Genomic DNA, 17,177 nt, shown 5'->3' on the forward strand with positions numbered 1-17,177 from the left:
CAGCAATAGGAATAAACAGTATTTGTTCTCGTCCAAGTGCCGAATTTTGGGCAGGGAAATGTAAGGAGACCATCTCTTGATCAGCTGTACATCCGAGCTTTCCTTTCTGGAGACTAACTCTGCAGCTACAGACCTCGAGCAGCAAACCTTTGAAGCTTCTGTGCTAGCTCAGCATCTCCCCTCATTCAGTGTCACTAACCTTGGCTCATCCCGATGAACACCTATATACTCGGTGGATCTTTTTCTTCATGCTTCATCTGCACTAAGCTATAGCATCTCCTTACATTTCCTTGACTTCCACCAGACACCACGAGACACGATAATATAAAACGTTACTAAGAAATATACAAACAAATACTACAAAGGCTCACCAGGCCCCTCTTATACAATTTTCATGGTTGGTGATACATATTGTTGAAGTAATCATTTAATTTAGCTGATACTCAAGGGATATCCTTGCCTTATCAATCAGGTATGCCTAATTCTTATTTGATGCATCGGTGAAGAAAACAAAGAGAAACACTCAGGTGATGTTTCCAAGGTCTTCTGTCTTATTGTTACAATACAAAAGGTTATACAGTGTGTTAACCCCCAAAAGGTAAGCAATTCAAAGTCTACAGCATGTGTGATACTTCTCTCTTAGAAAAACATTACAAAGGTTAATTATGAAAAAGCTGCATGCTCAGTATCTGAGACCCTGTTAGTAAAAATTTCACTATAATGCTTGTCTTTTGCACACACATGTCTTGCTATGCACACGGCACAAATACTATGCATATGACACTACTGTATAAAATAGAATGCAATACTGTCTCTCACCCGAACATATCAGCTGCACCTCAAGAACATCGCAAGAATCTGCTCTTTTCTCACTGTGGACACGCTAAAAACGCTTATTGTTGCCCTCATCCACTCTCAGCTCGATTATTGCAACTCGTTGCTGATCGGCCTCCCCTGCACCAGACTCTACCCTCTCCAATCCATCCTGAATGCGGCAGCGAGGCTTATCTTCCTGTCCAGCCACTACTCGGACGCCCCTGCCCTGTGCCAGTCACTGCACTGGCTGCCCGTTAAATACAGAATTCAATTTAAACTCACTACCTTCATCCACAAAGCCCTCCACAGTGCAGCGCCCCCCTATATCGCCTCCCTCATCTCAATCCATCACCCAGCCCGGGCTCTCCGCTCTGCTAATGAAACCAGACTGAGTGCCCCTTTCATTCGAACTTCTCATTCCCACCTCCAAGACTTCTCCAGAGCAGCACCGGTCCTCTGGAACGCACTACCAAAGGCTACCCGAGCAATCGAGGACTCACAGAACTTCAGGCGTGCTCTAAAAACGCACCTCTTCAGGGAGGCATACTGCATTCCCTAAACAAACCCCTCTGTACTCCGCCTGATAACATGCTCCCTGACCTACTGACTGCAATCCCTGCTAGCCATCATAAACCGCTCCTGCAGTCATACCGATTCTGCCGTCACACGGCCAAATGTCTGACCATTGTCTATGTGTATAGAATCCCTCACTGTCCACCTCGCCATACCGCGTACATCTCTAGCCCCTTTGCCTTTTGTATCACCCCAGTATCTGTAGTATGTAAGCTCGTTGGAGCAGGACCCTCACCGCTATTGTTGCCATCAACTGATTACTATGTAACCGTGGTTCTGTAATGTTTGTATTTTTTGTCTTTCTGTATTCCCCCTGTCTATGTAAGCGCTGCGGAATATGTTGGCGCTATACAAATAAAGTTTATTATTATTTATTATTACTTCTTGATGGTCCACTAGCCCTCCTTATCTCCTACCCTATGGTCCAGAGCATATATGGCAGAGGATCATGGGAGGGACATGTAAGACTCACTGCAGAGTCAACGCTCATTTTCAGCATGAAAATGTAGAATACACATAATGAAAAATACACACATGGAATATCTTACATCCCACTTCAGATCAAACATGCCCTTGACCTTAATGGGAATACATCAACTGTCTTAAGAGCACAAGAAACAATTCCAGTAATACAGTTTCAGGAAACCATGATTCAACAGGAAGCTCCCTGTCGGCGGTGGAAAGACTTGCTGAAATACTTAATTGAGTCCTTTGCAAGCTTTATGCAGTACTAGACAGCCATTCACCCAGTTCAGTTAATGCCATCGTTTCCTGATGACTGCATTATTGAGAAAATGCATCTTTGTTTTTAGTGAGTCTACAACGCAACAACCTATAACCGTTCCATACCATATATGTATTCCCTACAGCCCAGTAACCAGTCGGCTGCCTGTGAGTAGGAAATCCCCCGTAGCCATGCATGTAATTATCGGAAGGCCTTCAAGACTAAAAGGGAGCATTTCACTAAGGGCTTATTCACACAAACGCATTTGCGCAGTGTATTGTGTACGCAAAATTTGCACGTGTAATACATAGTGAATAGAACCCATTGATTTCAATGGGTTCGTTCACATAGCGTATTGTGCGCGTGTTTTGTTCAGGTAAACAAAATACGCATCATGCTGTTTGTTCCTGCATATCTGCGTCCGAATATAGCATAAATTAAACTAATTATACTAATTGCCTATTTCAATGAGAATCGTTGCATGTTTTTTGGCGCATGCAAATGGGTCACACTGACGTAGGAACAATTATGTGCGATTTTGTGCAATGGGAATTGCGTTTTTGCACGCATTTGCATGTTTTACTGTACTTCTTGCATGCACAAATCGTACAACTGTGCACCCATTTATTAAAATGGACAATAAATGTCCATTTGTTTCATGTCTGAATTTGGTTTGATTTTTATAGACCGAGATTTGGATGGAAAAATCGTTCATATGAATATACCCTAAGGCCGTGGTGGCAAACCTATGGCACTTGTTCCAGAGGGGGCACTCAGAGCCCTCTCTGTGGGCATGCTCGCTAATGTTGGATCACAATTAAATTGATTACCAGCTGGGGTGCCGTGGCTCTCCGGCTGGTAATAACTCAGCGGCTCTGTTACGGGCGTACAAACTGATGGCAGTGTGTGTACCCGGGATCCTCCTCCCTGACCTCTCCTTCTTGGTTCCGCAAGAGGAGAGGAAAAGGGAGGATATATTCAGACACACGCACTTCTTTCCACAGCAGTGCCAAGCAGAGAAGCAGTGGCGCTTTGAAGACAAGAGGGAAGTAAATATATGGGTTTCAGGGAGGTGCTATTGCTACTGGGGCTGATATAGGGGACACTATTAGCAATAGTGTCCCCTATATTGGCCCCAGTATAAATAGTTTTACTACTGAGGCCAATATAGGGGAAACTATTACTACTGAGGCCACTGTGGGGGTGACTATTACTACTAGGGCCACTGTGGGGATCACCATTACTACTAGGGCTGATATAGTACACGGTTAGTAATTGTGTCCCCTATATCAGCCCCAGTAGTAATAGTATTACTACTGAGGCCAATATAGGGGACACTATTACTACTGAGGCCACTGTGGGGGTGACTATTACTACTAGGGCCACTGTGGGGATCACCATTACTACTAGGGCTGATATAGTACACGGTTAGTAATTGTGTCCCCTATATCAGCCCCAGTAGTAATAGTATTACTACTGAGGCCAATATAGGGGACACTATTACTACTGAGGCCACTGTGGGGGTGACTATTACTATTAGGGCCACTGTGGGGATCACCATTACTACTAGGGCTGATATAGTACACGGTTAGTAATTGTGTCCCTTATATCAGCCCCAGTAGTAATAGTATTACTACTGAGGCCAATATAGGGGACACTATTACTACTTAGGCCACTGTGGGGGTGACTATTACTACTGAGGCCAATATAGGGGACACTATTTCTACTGGGGCCGATATAGGGGACACTATTACTACTGAGACCACTGTGGTGGTTACTATTACTACTAAGGCCAATTTAGAGGATACTATTACTCCTGGGGCTACTGTGGGGGTCACTGTTACTACTAGGGCCAATATAGGGAACACTATAACTACTGGGACCACTGTGGGGGTCACTATTACTGTGAATCTGTGAGAAAAAAACTCCATCTACTTCTGTATGAAACCAGAGGCATACGGATGTACAGTAGGGACTCATACACTTCTGTGGGTATTATAGCTCTGTAAAACTTGTAGGTTGTACAAAGCTGGAATCTGCTTTTGGACACCAATTTACATTCACTGAAGTGGGTTGCAAGACTCCTTTACTTTGGGTTTGTTAGGCGTAGATTCAGGTATTACACTGTTTGTCCGTTGTGATGTTATGATAAGTGCTTTATTCCATGTACTTGCTGGCACACACCATCTTAGTGCATTAGGTCTAGTTAAGAACCATAAATCTGTTTTGCATATACAACCTCTTAATTATCAGAGACACATTTAATGGAAAGCTTTTAAATTAAGTAGAAAAACTTGGACATTATAAGGTGGTTAATGGACAACCACAGAAAAGGCTCAGAAAGCCTCTCTGAAGAATGCTTCTTATTAACTGCTATACAAAGTGCAATGCGAGTTTATTTATAATCCATGAATGGTGTCAGTTCTTCCGCAAGCATCTGTGAAATAAATGCTTTTACTTTATGACTCAGAACCTCATTGCTAGCCGCCAAAAATCACTGTATTTTATGTGCACGAAATAGAGTTAATGTTATAAAATATACTATACTCAATGAATTGATCACTGTATACACATATGACCATGGCAGCCAATTATTGGCCTCAGCGGTCTTGTGCCAGTGAGGTCAGTGATTTACTGCAGCAGTCATATATGTATAAGGGCACGTCAGCACTGCAGTGTAGCTCAGCCAAGCTCAGCTATTTACCTCATCCTGGCCAATTCGTAATCAGCAGTGTTCCCATTTCCGTCATAATTGGCTGAGATGAGAACATCCCTTTAAGATATCAGTTTGACTGCTATTCATCCTGATTTGCATGGTTGACTGAATGAAGAGAGGAAGACAGTGTGATGCCAGATATATCTGACATTGTCTTATCTCCCAAAGGAAATAAAAGATTGGGCATATTGATATCCAACATGCCCTATCCTTCTATCTCCAGATACCCACCATTGGGTTGGAACTTTAGTGATCTTATTACACAATAGATGATCAGCCAAGATTTACCTAATGTGTAGTGGCCCAGAGGGTCCTACAGAACAGTCTTCCTAACATTTGGTCCTGTAACACCTGTATATGCGCTTCCCTTAGACATAGAAGGTGCTGCACGTCAGAGAAATCCTGTTTCTCTCCTTTCCTAAGCTGATATCTTAGCGCTGGCAATAGCTGGTTGCCTATCGGCTATATGTCATGCCTTCACTCATTGGCTGGTGAGTACAGAGCAGGAAAACACTACATGAGTCCCTATGCAGAGGGGGTGGAGATTGGAGAAAGTGCAGGAACAAGAGAGGAAGTGGAGGAGGAGTCAGTGAGAGGCAGCAGTAGGAGTCGGTGGCAGACAGAGGAGAGGAGAGGCAGCAAGATGTGGTTGGAGCAAGGAGGTGTCTGCAGTTCAGCGTGTGTTCAACAATCTAGCAGTCCAGCAAGTGTAGCGAGGTCCTTTCCCACTACCTTGTCTTGCCAGCAGCAGGAGGATAGAGTTGGAGGTCATCATCCCACTTAACAGGGAGTTAAACTACCCAGTGAATTCAAAGCCAGGATTAGTTCAGCGGCTATTAGAACTCTCATTTCTCGCCTTCATACTACACTTCCAGTGAACCCCTCAACTAATAACAAGGGGGGATATTTAATACTGAGTTACCTCTAGCACCAGCAAGAGAGTGTTGAAGATAAGTGGAGATACAATTGTCAAATCTACTGTTTTCATGGTGTCAATTCACTGCCTTGAGGGGGGGGTGGGATTAAAGAGCCACCCATGAAAACCATCTTCAATCCTTGTGGTCTCCCCCACTTTAGCGCGCTCAGCTCGGCCATTGCAAATAGGTATGGGAAATGGTGTTGAGTGAACCAAACCAGTAGAACCCTGTTTCGCATCAAACTTTGTTAAAAGTTCACATCGACGTGAACCCAAATTGAGCTTTTAGCAAAGTTCTACCTGAAACAGAGTTCTACTAGTGTTGTTCACTCAAAACTAAACTTGAACACTGGTAAATAATACTGTCTATGAGCCATAAAAGTTGTATAACTCTTCCAGTTCAGTTTGAACTAATTTTGACTGAACCAAACATTTTACAAAAGTTCAACCAATTGGCCAAACTGAACTTTTTAAAAGTTCTCTCATCACTCATGGGCACTAAAGCAAAAAGAATATGCACAGACATATTTTCCTCTAGTGAACTCAGTATGGCACCTGATGGAACATTGCATCGCTAAATAGCAATATTACCTCCGTGTGTTGCCATGTAGGCTGCCATGTATATGGAGCCTAATGCTGCTATACTGTATTTATATATATCAAAGGAACAGTTCTCCTCTCTTTATGGCATCCATTCAGCATTAAAAGGGTTTTGTCATTAGAAAAAAAAAGTCAACACTTACCTATTCCTCCCCCAGCAGTCTTCTTACTGCATCTTCTCCTCACCTATCTTCTCCTGGCTCCTCCAGTCCCCTGGGTCAGGTCACCTCCAGCCGTTCGGATCCTCTTCTTCCTGTTTTGGAGCGTCCATTAGCTGCAGTTTACTTCCTGCAGGGCAGTGAATGCTACAAGTGACATAGCGCTTCCCGCCTAGCAGAGAATGCCCGAATCCGTGGCAGCCTGCTTTAGTGAGCATGCACAATATCTCAGCGACAGTGCTTCATATAGTATATGAAACTCTAGCGTCGGGACATTTCGCATGCGCAGTCGTGCTAAAGCCGTCTGTCAAGGATTTGGCATTCCCTGTTATGACGTAGCATACAATGACCTGCAGGAAGCAGAAAGACGGCAATGTACCCTTCGTCAGGGGCGTGACTAAAGGCTCAGGGGCCCAGATGCAAAAGGTGAGCTGGGGCCCCCCTCTATCTGTATCTGTACCTGTACCCATACCTAAACCATGCTGTACAGAGGCATAACTTGAAGCTTCTGGGCCCCAATGCAAAACGTGTAACAGGGCCCCCAACTATAATGCTTTATTCATAGTACTGGGCTTCCTATATGGAAAAAAGAGGCCTTATGGGCCCCCTAAGGCTCCTGGGCCCGGGTGCAACCGCATCCCCTGCACCCTCTATAGTTACGCCCCTGCCCTTCGTCACCGGAAGAAGAGGATCCGGCTGGCTGGAGATGATGTGACCCGGGGGACTGGAGGAGCCAGGAGAAGATAGGTGAAGTGAAGATCTGGTAAGGATACTGTCTGGAGTGGAATATGTAAGTTAGAATTTTTATTTTAATGACAGAACCCCTTTAATGAAAACTGTTGAAACCGAGACCAGTAGGTCTCCATTTCAGCAGGTTTCCATTCATTTTCATTCCATTTGTGCCAGAATTAGTAACAGGGTCCACCTATTGGTCTCTGATTCCGCAGTTTCTACTAATAGCAGAGATCCTTCCCGTTTAGGTTCTGTCCAGGGGATGCCGTTTGGAGTTCTTCGGCTTTATGGTGACAGGTGAACTTTTAAGCAAATTCAGCATTTTTGATTGTAATAAAGAAAAGAAATATAACTTGTTAGAACACCCTTTGCTGTACATCTTTATTGAACTTTGTAAATGGACTTTTAGCACTTCAAAACCTAATCCGAAGATTAGATCGTATAAATTGCACAGCTATTAGGTTTTCTGGTATCTTCTAAATATTTATAGAGCCCATTCGGTGATTACATATTTCTCTGACACATTCTAACATACAAAGCTGTAATTGAATTGTGACTACAGTGCAGCACATTCAACATGTAGCTGCTTTCACATCTGCGGCAGGGGTTCCGTTGTACTCTCATTCATTTACATTTAAAGGGGTTGTCTGACCATTTTTTCACTGATGATCTATGGATAGGTCATCAGTAGTTGATGGACAAGGGTCTACCACTTGGGGCCCCATCCATCAGCTAACGTTGTCATGAGCAGACAATGGAAGAACCATGCTGCTACTCCACTTCCTACTTCTTTGCTGGTGAGTACGATACATCCAGCCCTGACCAGCAGAGAAGTAGGAAGTACCATAGCAGTTCAGCCTTCCCACTGATTACAATAGGAATGAAGCTGGCACCGGTACTTCCTCCCCTCTCCGCTTATAACGACATCCAGCCTGCACAGGACAGAAGGCCAGACGATCAACTGAGGGATGGGAGTCCCAGGCAGCGGATGCCTGTCCATCAACCAGAGCATAGATCATCAGTGATGAAATGGGCAGACAACCCCTTTAAAGCCATGGCAGACCCAGAAGCCACTGTTAGGCCGCTGGATGCAATGGAAACCCACAGGCCTTCTGCAATTTCCTGACAAAAGGCCAATGACATAGCAGAGGGAGCTCCTTCCCTCTGTTAACTACATACCTGCCACGATCAAAATTAATTGTGGCATGTAAGACGTTAACGGCGGGGATCAGTATTCTCACCAATCCACGCCATTGCAGCTCCCAGTGTTGTGGCCGGCGCTTGTGATTTCAGGTGCAGCTCTCACTGAAATCAATGGGAGCTTCGCTTGTAATTGCAGGCTGGGGTCCCACTGATTTCAACGAGAGCTGCGCCTGCAATTACGAGCGCTAGCCACTACAAAGGTTGGAGCAACATTTCCACTCCGACTCCAGTGTATTCCATCAGGTGCTGCCTGGAAGACCTATTTAATGTCAGCTGAGTGATTCCCAGCCTGGGAGCTGCAGTACTCATGGCGGGTTCACCACAGTTGAGAATCACTGCATTACGGTTTGTTAAAACTCCATTCACTTACTTCATACTGTAGATTATTGCGGAATTTCAGCACACATTCATCAACCAGAATTCTGCAACAATTCTGCAGTGTGTGAATTCCCCTTAACGGATGATCACAGGGTTTTCAGCAGCCGGTCCTCATCATTAGAGGAGATGAATAAGACAACCCTTTTAATGTCCCAGTGGGTCTGGTAAGTCTGTGCATTAAAGGAGCCAATGTCCACCTTTCTAAAACGGTAAGCATCGGCAGCCTGCTTTAGAAGACCGCTAATGCTTAACTTCGGGATATAGCTGTTATATAACACAGGGTTGTTGCTGTTGGCTTATGTCATTTTGCACTGCTAGACAAATTATGTCTCTTTGCATTCCATGAATACATAGCAATGGCTAGTCTGTACATACAGTAAATCAATATAAGGATTTGTTTTACTATAGTGTGCTCTTGAAAACACATCATCTATGCAAGTAGATATTTGGGCACATTTCCTAGTGCTCACATTTATAAGACTCTAATGTCCCCTGTACAAATTTCCAAACTGAAAGTTGGAAAAAAAAAGTTACACGGCCCTCCAGCGCTAAAGGCTACAAATAAGGAGATAGTATAATGCTTCTACAGTGACACCTATCGGAAGGTAGCTTCTCTATAAAGCAATATACAACCTTCCAGCAGCACTATGACTAAAGATACAGTAAACCAAACCAGAGTCTGATCAACAAGGAAAAGACACTGATTACTAGATAGCTGTTTCAGGGTTCTTGCCCCTCATCACCACAGTGTAGGATTCTGGTTACTTGGGTAAGGGGGTTTGATGTGGACCTGGACGAATACTATGTCTCCTAGTGGAAAGCGCCTAGTAGACGTAGGGAGACTTATAGGCTGTGCAATGCTCCCCTTGGAAATATACAGCGTTTCCACGAAAATAGGTCCTACCCCGATAGTAATACCTATCGGGTTTTCGGAGGAGGCTTGAAATATAAGGCCTCCCCCGATAATAGGACCTATCTCAGGTGCCCCACAAAAAAATAAATAAATACTCACGTGGTCCGCGGCGTCCCGATGGTGTCGGCGGTGGTGTCTGCGGCAGCAACGGCGGCGCGGCGTCCTCCTCCGTCTCACAGCTGCCTTCTGCTGGCGACGGGGCTTTGAATACCCCGCCTCCAGCAAAGAAAGCGCTGTGATTGGCTCATCGAGCGTCGGCAAAAAATATAAAGACACTGTGCCCTTTTTGGGGCAAAAATAAAAAAATAAGACAGTGTCTTATTTTCGGGCAAACACAGTAGTATGAAAATAAGCAGATGGTATAATAGCTCTGCAGCGCCACCTATTGGAAGATGGCTTTCCTATAAGTCAATGTCCAACCCACAAGTGAGAGCATGTGTTGGCTATGACTAGAAAACCTCTGTAAAAAGTCAAAGGGGTGCAATCAAACAGTGCTGAGGGATCCACTATGTAGGGGAGCCCTTAGGCCATCAATCTACCTAATGATGATGAATCCCACCTGAAGCCATCAATAGAGTGGATTACCTTCTGCTCCAAAATAGCATTTATATTCAGACGGTTAAAGGAGTTGTGTAAAGTTATGTTAAAGGAGGAATAGCATGTCCAGAAAATGTGCATGCACAATCAGGCTTTGTGCTGGCTACTCTGGCTAGCAACACCTAGGGATAACAGGTAATCACCAGAGGCATAACTAGAAGCTCTTGGACCTAATATAAAATCTGTAAAGGCCCTTTTGCATGCAACGATTTTAACTTTAAATTCGTTCAAACGTCCGAAAATGGGCGATAATCGTTACATGTAAATGTGAGCATCGTGCATTTTCCGTTTGAACAATGATTTTAAGGTTAACCTAAAATCCATCATTCAGCCACTGAGAGATAAAGCAAATACATTTATCTTTCAATAGACTGCAGGCTGTTCTCTCCACAGCATGTTTACACTAGCCGGGAGAGAACAATGGAATGTGTCGGCTGCTGTTTGCACAGCTGGAACTATTCAAACACGTGCTGAGCTCTGCAAACAACTTGAAGATGAAGATGATAAAGTGTTAATGGCCATTAACACTTTATGTAAATAGATCGCTAATTCTTTCAATCATTTGAATTATCTTTGCATGTAAAAGGGCCTTAACAGGGCCCCTTGCCTACCATGTGCTGTTTATAATACTGGTGTCTTCTTATGTGATGGAGGGGCCTTTGGGCCCTCTAAGGCTCCAGGGCCCGGTAGCAACTGCTACTCCTACACCCCCTATAGCTACGCCCCTAGTAATTACCCTTTAACCACTCTAAACAGAAAATGGTCTTCAGCTGCTAGAAATCCCCAGGGTGTATCACCAGAATAACCGCTGACTGGGAAAGTGGACAGTCAACAAAGTCAACCAAGCCAAGAGTCAGTACCAGTGGGTTAGAGGGAACAACAGAGCCAAAGGGTTTAAAGAGTATCTGCACTTTCAGAAAACATTTGACATATCATAGAGTTGTCAAAAGTATTGATCAGTGGGGGTCCTGCTCTGGAGCCCCCTACTGATTGCTACAGTGAGAGGACTACAGTGCTCATCCAAGCCTTGTGCTCCCTCTGCTATGTTCGCTCGTTTTTGGCTGCCTCCGACAGCTAAAGGCAGACTCATAGAGTTAAATAGGAAACTTAGTATACACCTCTATGAGGCCGTCTTTACTGTCAGAAGCAACAGAAAACAAGCGAATATAGCAAGCACTGCCAGGAGGTTAGATGGAGCAACAGAACCAAAGGGTTAAAGAGTACCTGCACTTTCAGAAAACTTTTGAGATGTCAAAAGTATTGATCAGTGGGGGTCCCACAGCGGAGATATATTCAGTGCTTTCATCTTTAAAATAGACTTCTTGCCTTGAGGCAGCGTAATCTGTAGGCTCCTCACGAGCATCTCAGGCACAGCACTACATATACGAGAACCGTAGAACCTTTGTCGCAATGCTATTAAACATGCTGTACGTACCTCACTACAATGCCGACAGTACTTCAATTTCCTGCTGTTTTTGACTTTGAAGGATACGATCTTCCAAATTCAAACTGAGGTCTTATATAACAGATATAGCAAGTAAACCGAATAAAGATGCATAAGGGTGGATGCACACATCGCAGAGTCGCTGCAGAATTTTTGCAGCGATTCTGTCGGCAGAAATTCTGCAGAATTATTTGTCCGTGTGAAGGCGGCCTAATTATCATGACAATTATAAGAGGACACTGCATGTAATATAGTTAAGAACATAATCATTGTGTCTTCCCTTAAGGCCCTTTTACACACAAAGACGATCGCTCAAAAGATGGCTTTTGAGTGATCATTTTGCATAAACTACTACTTGGTACTAATGCCTATTAGTACCAATTAGTAACGTGTGAGCTGCCAGGAGTTGTATTTAGAGAACAGACCACCCTCTGTTCTCTAAATAAATTCCTTTAGTTCTGCTACGGGGCTGAGAGCTGAGACAATGTAATCAGCGCTCCCCAGGCAGAACACAGCATGCGGTCTGCCTTATTAGCTGTTCTATTGAACAATGAATTTCATGCCAAACTAAAAATCATCTTTCAGCAGAAAAGTGAAAGATGGGCACATTTACATCCATCGATTATCGCTCAAAAGATGTCTTTTGAGCGATAATTGTTGCATGTAAAAGGGCCTTTACACATGACACCGCAGATAGCAGTGACATCTGAAATGAAGGAAACACAGCCTTGGCTGTGTATAATAATGTTGATTACCATGATTACCAAAAAAAACTGAAAAAAAAATGTGTGAAGAACCTCAGTAATGTAAATCACATTGTTCTGGTCAGTAAACCTCAGCAGTCTGATTGCCTTTGTATTGCAAACCAGTTTCTGGCTCCTGTATGTAAACTTATTATCCCCATAAGAAACACATATCTCATTCATGTTCTAAAAACCTCCTTTCCTAAATTCCTCATACCTGTACCCTACAACTTGCTATAAAGATCATTAACCCCTTAACGCCCCAGGACGTACATTTACGTCCTGGAGGTTCGGGGTTTGTATGAAGCGGGATTGGAGATCAAATCTGCTCCATACAAGGCAGGTTCCGGCTATTTCTTGCAGCTGATAACCGCCCACAACAGCTCCAGTCAGCACTGCCGCTAATTGGAGCTGCTGAGCCTTTAAATGTCACCGTCAATTTTGACAGTGGCATTTAAATAACGCAATCATTTTTCGAAGGTCCCATACGGCCCCCCGCGATGAGATCGTGGGGTGCCATTCGGTTGCCATGGCAGCCGGTCGCCTTCTGAAATCCCCCATGGCTGTCAGTGCAGATTTTCTTTGATAGATTGTCTGTCAGATTGCAGTACAATGTAATACTATGATATTACATCATACTGCAGGAGCGATCAAACCATCGCAAGTTCTTGTCCCCTATTGGACAAAAAAAAGCACAGCAAAAAAAACTGTATAACTTTTGCATAGCAGTAATCATACTGACCCATAGATAAAGTTATCATGTCATTTTTACTGCGGCGTGTGCACCATAGAAACAAAAGTCCCCCAAAGAAAGCTGAATTTTTTTTCATTTCCCTCCACTTAGAATTTTTAAAAAGCTTTTCACTATATTATGTTACATTAAATAGTACAGTTGGAAAATACAACTCATCCCGCAAAATACAAGCCCTCATACAACGACGTCGATGGATAAATAAAAGAGCTATGATTTTATTTTTTTTTTAAGTGGTGAGGAGAAACTGAAATTTTTTTTTTTTAAAACGGTCAGCGTCCTTAAAAGGGGTTGTCTCGCGAAAGCAAGTGGGGTTATACACTTCTGTATGGCCATATTAATGCACTTTGTAATATACATCGTGCATTAAATATGAGCCATACAGAAGTTATTCACTTACCTGCTCCGTTGCTGGCGTCCCCGTCTCCATGGCTCCGTCTAATTTCGCTGGCTTCTTGCTTTTTTAGACGCGCTTGCGCTGTGCGGTCTTCTGCCTGGTGAATGGGGCCGCTCGTGCCGGAGAGCTGCTCACCGCGTCGTCATCGTAGCTCCGCCCCGTCACGTGTGCCGATTCCAGCCAATCAGGAGGCTGGAATCGGCAATGGAACGCAAGGAAGGAGAAGAAAATCCACGGTGCACCATGGGAGAAGACCCGCGGTCCACCGTGGGAGAAGACCAGCGGCGCCATCTTTAAAAGAAGAATAGAAGAAGCTGCAGAACGCTGATGCAGGTAAGTGCAATGTGCTATTTAAAAACTAACCTATGCTTTCTTTTTAACAGGGCAGAATGCGGGGGTAAGTGAAAAAAAAAATTTCCGCTTTCGCCGCGAGACAACCCCTTTAAGAGGTTAAATTTCTGATGTAGCCATATATATGCATTCAATATGTGCATAGAATTATGGACTCAGCAAAAATATCGGTGCTGCTCAAGGATGTCCAATAAAGTCCATGGTGAATTCCACCATGAAAGACTTTATTAAAACACAGCTACATGTTACGACCCCGGATTGGGCTCTTCCTCAGGCAGCTGTATTTTAATAAGGTCCTTCATAGTGGAATCCATCTTGGGCTTTATTGGACATCTTTGAGTAGTGCCAATATTTTTACTGGGTCCATTCATCTCATTCATCTACCCAAAAAGTTTGATCAGAAAGAAGCCAAGGGAAAGGCTGTTCTCTGAGTGACCAGCAGAGGTGTGCAACTCCGGGTTCCCTTTTTGCTCTTATGAGAAATCCAACAAGCGAGATTCATCTTTCACTTGACGTTTATTTTTAAGCCACCACTGAGTAACCCTTTCATGCCATATATTAGACTATCTGTCAACATTAGCAGTGTTCAACCTACATTGATCTAGTGTGCATGGCCAGTTTTTGTGTCCAAAAGTTCAATTGCGATGTTTTAGATATCCAAGTATTAAGTGCATGCGTTGCATGAATGATACACGAAAAGCACATTTGCAGGTTAAAAATGGCAACAGAATGAGAGCAGGAGATATAACATTGCAATTTAGTGAAAAGAGTTACATTTGCAGGTCAGAAGTCAGTAATCATTAAGTCAGTGTTTTCATGATTCTGTATCTGTTCTTATGATGACACATACTTATATTCTTATTCACACCTACTAACAGGTATTTCCAGCCACTCTATGTATGAATAATTGGTAACACCCTTTACGTTTGAGTAAGTTTCATTTACAACACAATTACAATGTAACATGTGATGTCATCATTAAACAAAGAAAAGAAAAAGCCCTCAATATGTGTATTTATTGTTTATTGTTCTTGAATCACTACAAATCAGTACATGGCACCTCACACCTCAGCACATGTAGACGGCTACTGTTCAAGAGCCTGTAGTGTACTGTATTTAGTTTCAGGTCAATTCAGTTATATGCTTAGAATTAATAAAAACCTCAAGGGACTATAAAGGAAAACACTGTTATGATAAATCACTAGTGGAAGTCCAGGCAATGGTACCTGTAGCGGTTTCGGGCATGAGGTTGGAGCCTTAGTTGTACTAGCCACAGGTCTGTAAAATAGTCAAGGATGAGACAGAAATCAGCAATGGGGGTCTCAGTTTGGAGTACATATGTTTGAGGTGGGTAGCATAGTCAGAGAGGAAGCCAGAAGTCAGCAACGGGAGGTCTCGGTTTGAAGTACATATGTTTGAGGTGGGTAGCATAGTCAGAGAGGAAGCCAGAAGTCAGCAATGGGAGGTCTCAGTTTACTGCACAGATGGACAAGGCAGGTAGCGCAGTCAGAAAGGAAGCCTGAAGTCAGTATCAGGAGGTCTTGCAGAAATAGCTGAGAAGCAGGCAACGTGGAGCTTGCTCAAACAGTGCTGTGAAGCAGATTAATCACGCGCTGGTGCTGTGACAGGGCCAAGCTTTTATAATGAGCTTAATCAGGGGCAGAGGCGGGGTCAGGAGCAGGAGGCAGGAACTAAATAACCGGGATCATGGAACAAGGCTGATTGTAATGAAAAGGTACTGTCCACCGACTGGATGACTCAATTGGCATATTGAGTGGAATGTAAGTGCAAGACTGAGTGAGCGAGATAGATCAACCCCTGGTGGTTGCACACAAGTTACGTGTTGTGAGAGTGCGTGCATGACACTGGATCAATACAAGAAATACTTGTCAAAAAAACACCTTTGCAGCGAACAGATGCCTTAAGGACCCAACACATGCCTCAGTTCTACTGTATTTTAGCACCCATAGACTTCTGTGGGGAACTACTGTACTGTCTTATGCATCTAATGCCATACAGAGACATGTCGACGTTTTTCCAGTTGAATTATGGATCTTTTATATTAAGCCATGTTTAGAGATGAGCGAGTATGCTTGCTAAGGCACATTACTCGAGCGAGTAGTGCCTTAGCCGAGTATCTCCCCGCTCGTCTCAAAAGATTCAAGATTCGGGGACCAGCGCGGGTGACAGGTGAGTTGCGGCGGGGAGCGGGGGGGGGGGGGGGGGGAGAGAGATCTCCCCTCCGTTCCTCCCCGCTCTCCCCCGCCGCTCCCTGCCCCCCGTCGGCCCCCGAATCTGTAGAGGCAAGCGGGGAGATACTCGGCTAAGGCACTACTCGCTCGAGTAATGTGCCTTAGCGAGTATACTCGCTCATCTCTAGCCATGTTCCATTGGAAACCAAGTTATAGAGGCAAGAGTGTATGTGAAATACAGTGTTGTATGGAGATATATGGCAGCACATGGAGAGCCTCATGTGTATATGTGTTTGGAGGAAACATATATTGGGAAAAGGCTCCAAATCCCAGCTGGTTTCTAAGTACACTTTAGGTGAGAGTGCATTTTATGAAGTTAAAAAAAACTGCATTTGTGCAGAAGAGAATAAAATTCCTGCAGTTTGAGAACAAGAATATAATCTCTTCAATTATGCATAACGTAATGGAAGGTAAACTTGTTTACATGGTAATGATACTTTAATTGCAGACATTTCGGCATTAATGCTTAGCTCTCAAGCTGTAATACTGGACACAGTTTGCTGTTTGACAATCAATAGAGGAAATACTTTTCTTATTATTACATAGATGATAGCATTTCTGAAGTATCCGCAAAGCAAAACAATTGTGGATGCAGCATATTTGGTTCCTTACTAAAATTGCTGTAGTCTGTATAATGTTAACATAGCCTTACCGGTATTAAGGAAATCTCCTAGGAGCATAAGGCCCATAGAATGGTTAAAATATTGCTATTAGCCGAAAAAAATAGCTGCACTTGCTAAACTATCATATAATTCCACAGTTTACTTACCGAAAATAGTATCAAACGACGGAACGTCAAAGAACTGTAGCAAATGTAAAGCAATCTTTAGTAAAAGAACGGGGTCTACTTAGAAATAAACTTGGTAAAAGCTTTTAATAGGCGGAAAAAAAATGCATATTTTTACTGTTCATA

Source organism: Eleutherodactylus coqui, chromosome 3 (assembly GCF_035609145.1).
Source record: "Eleutherodactylus coqui strain aEleCoq1 chromosome 3, aEleCoq1.hap1, whole genome shotgun sequence".
Taxonomy (NCBI): domain Eukaryota; kingdom Metazoa; phylum Chordata; class Amphibia; order Anura; family Eleutherodactylidae; genus Eleutherodactylus; species Eleutherodactylus coqui.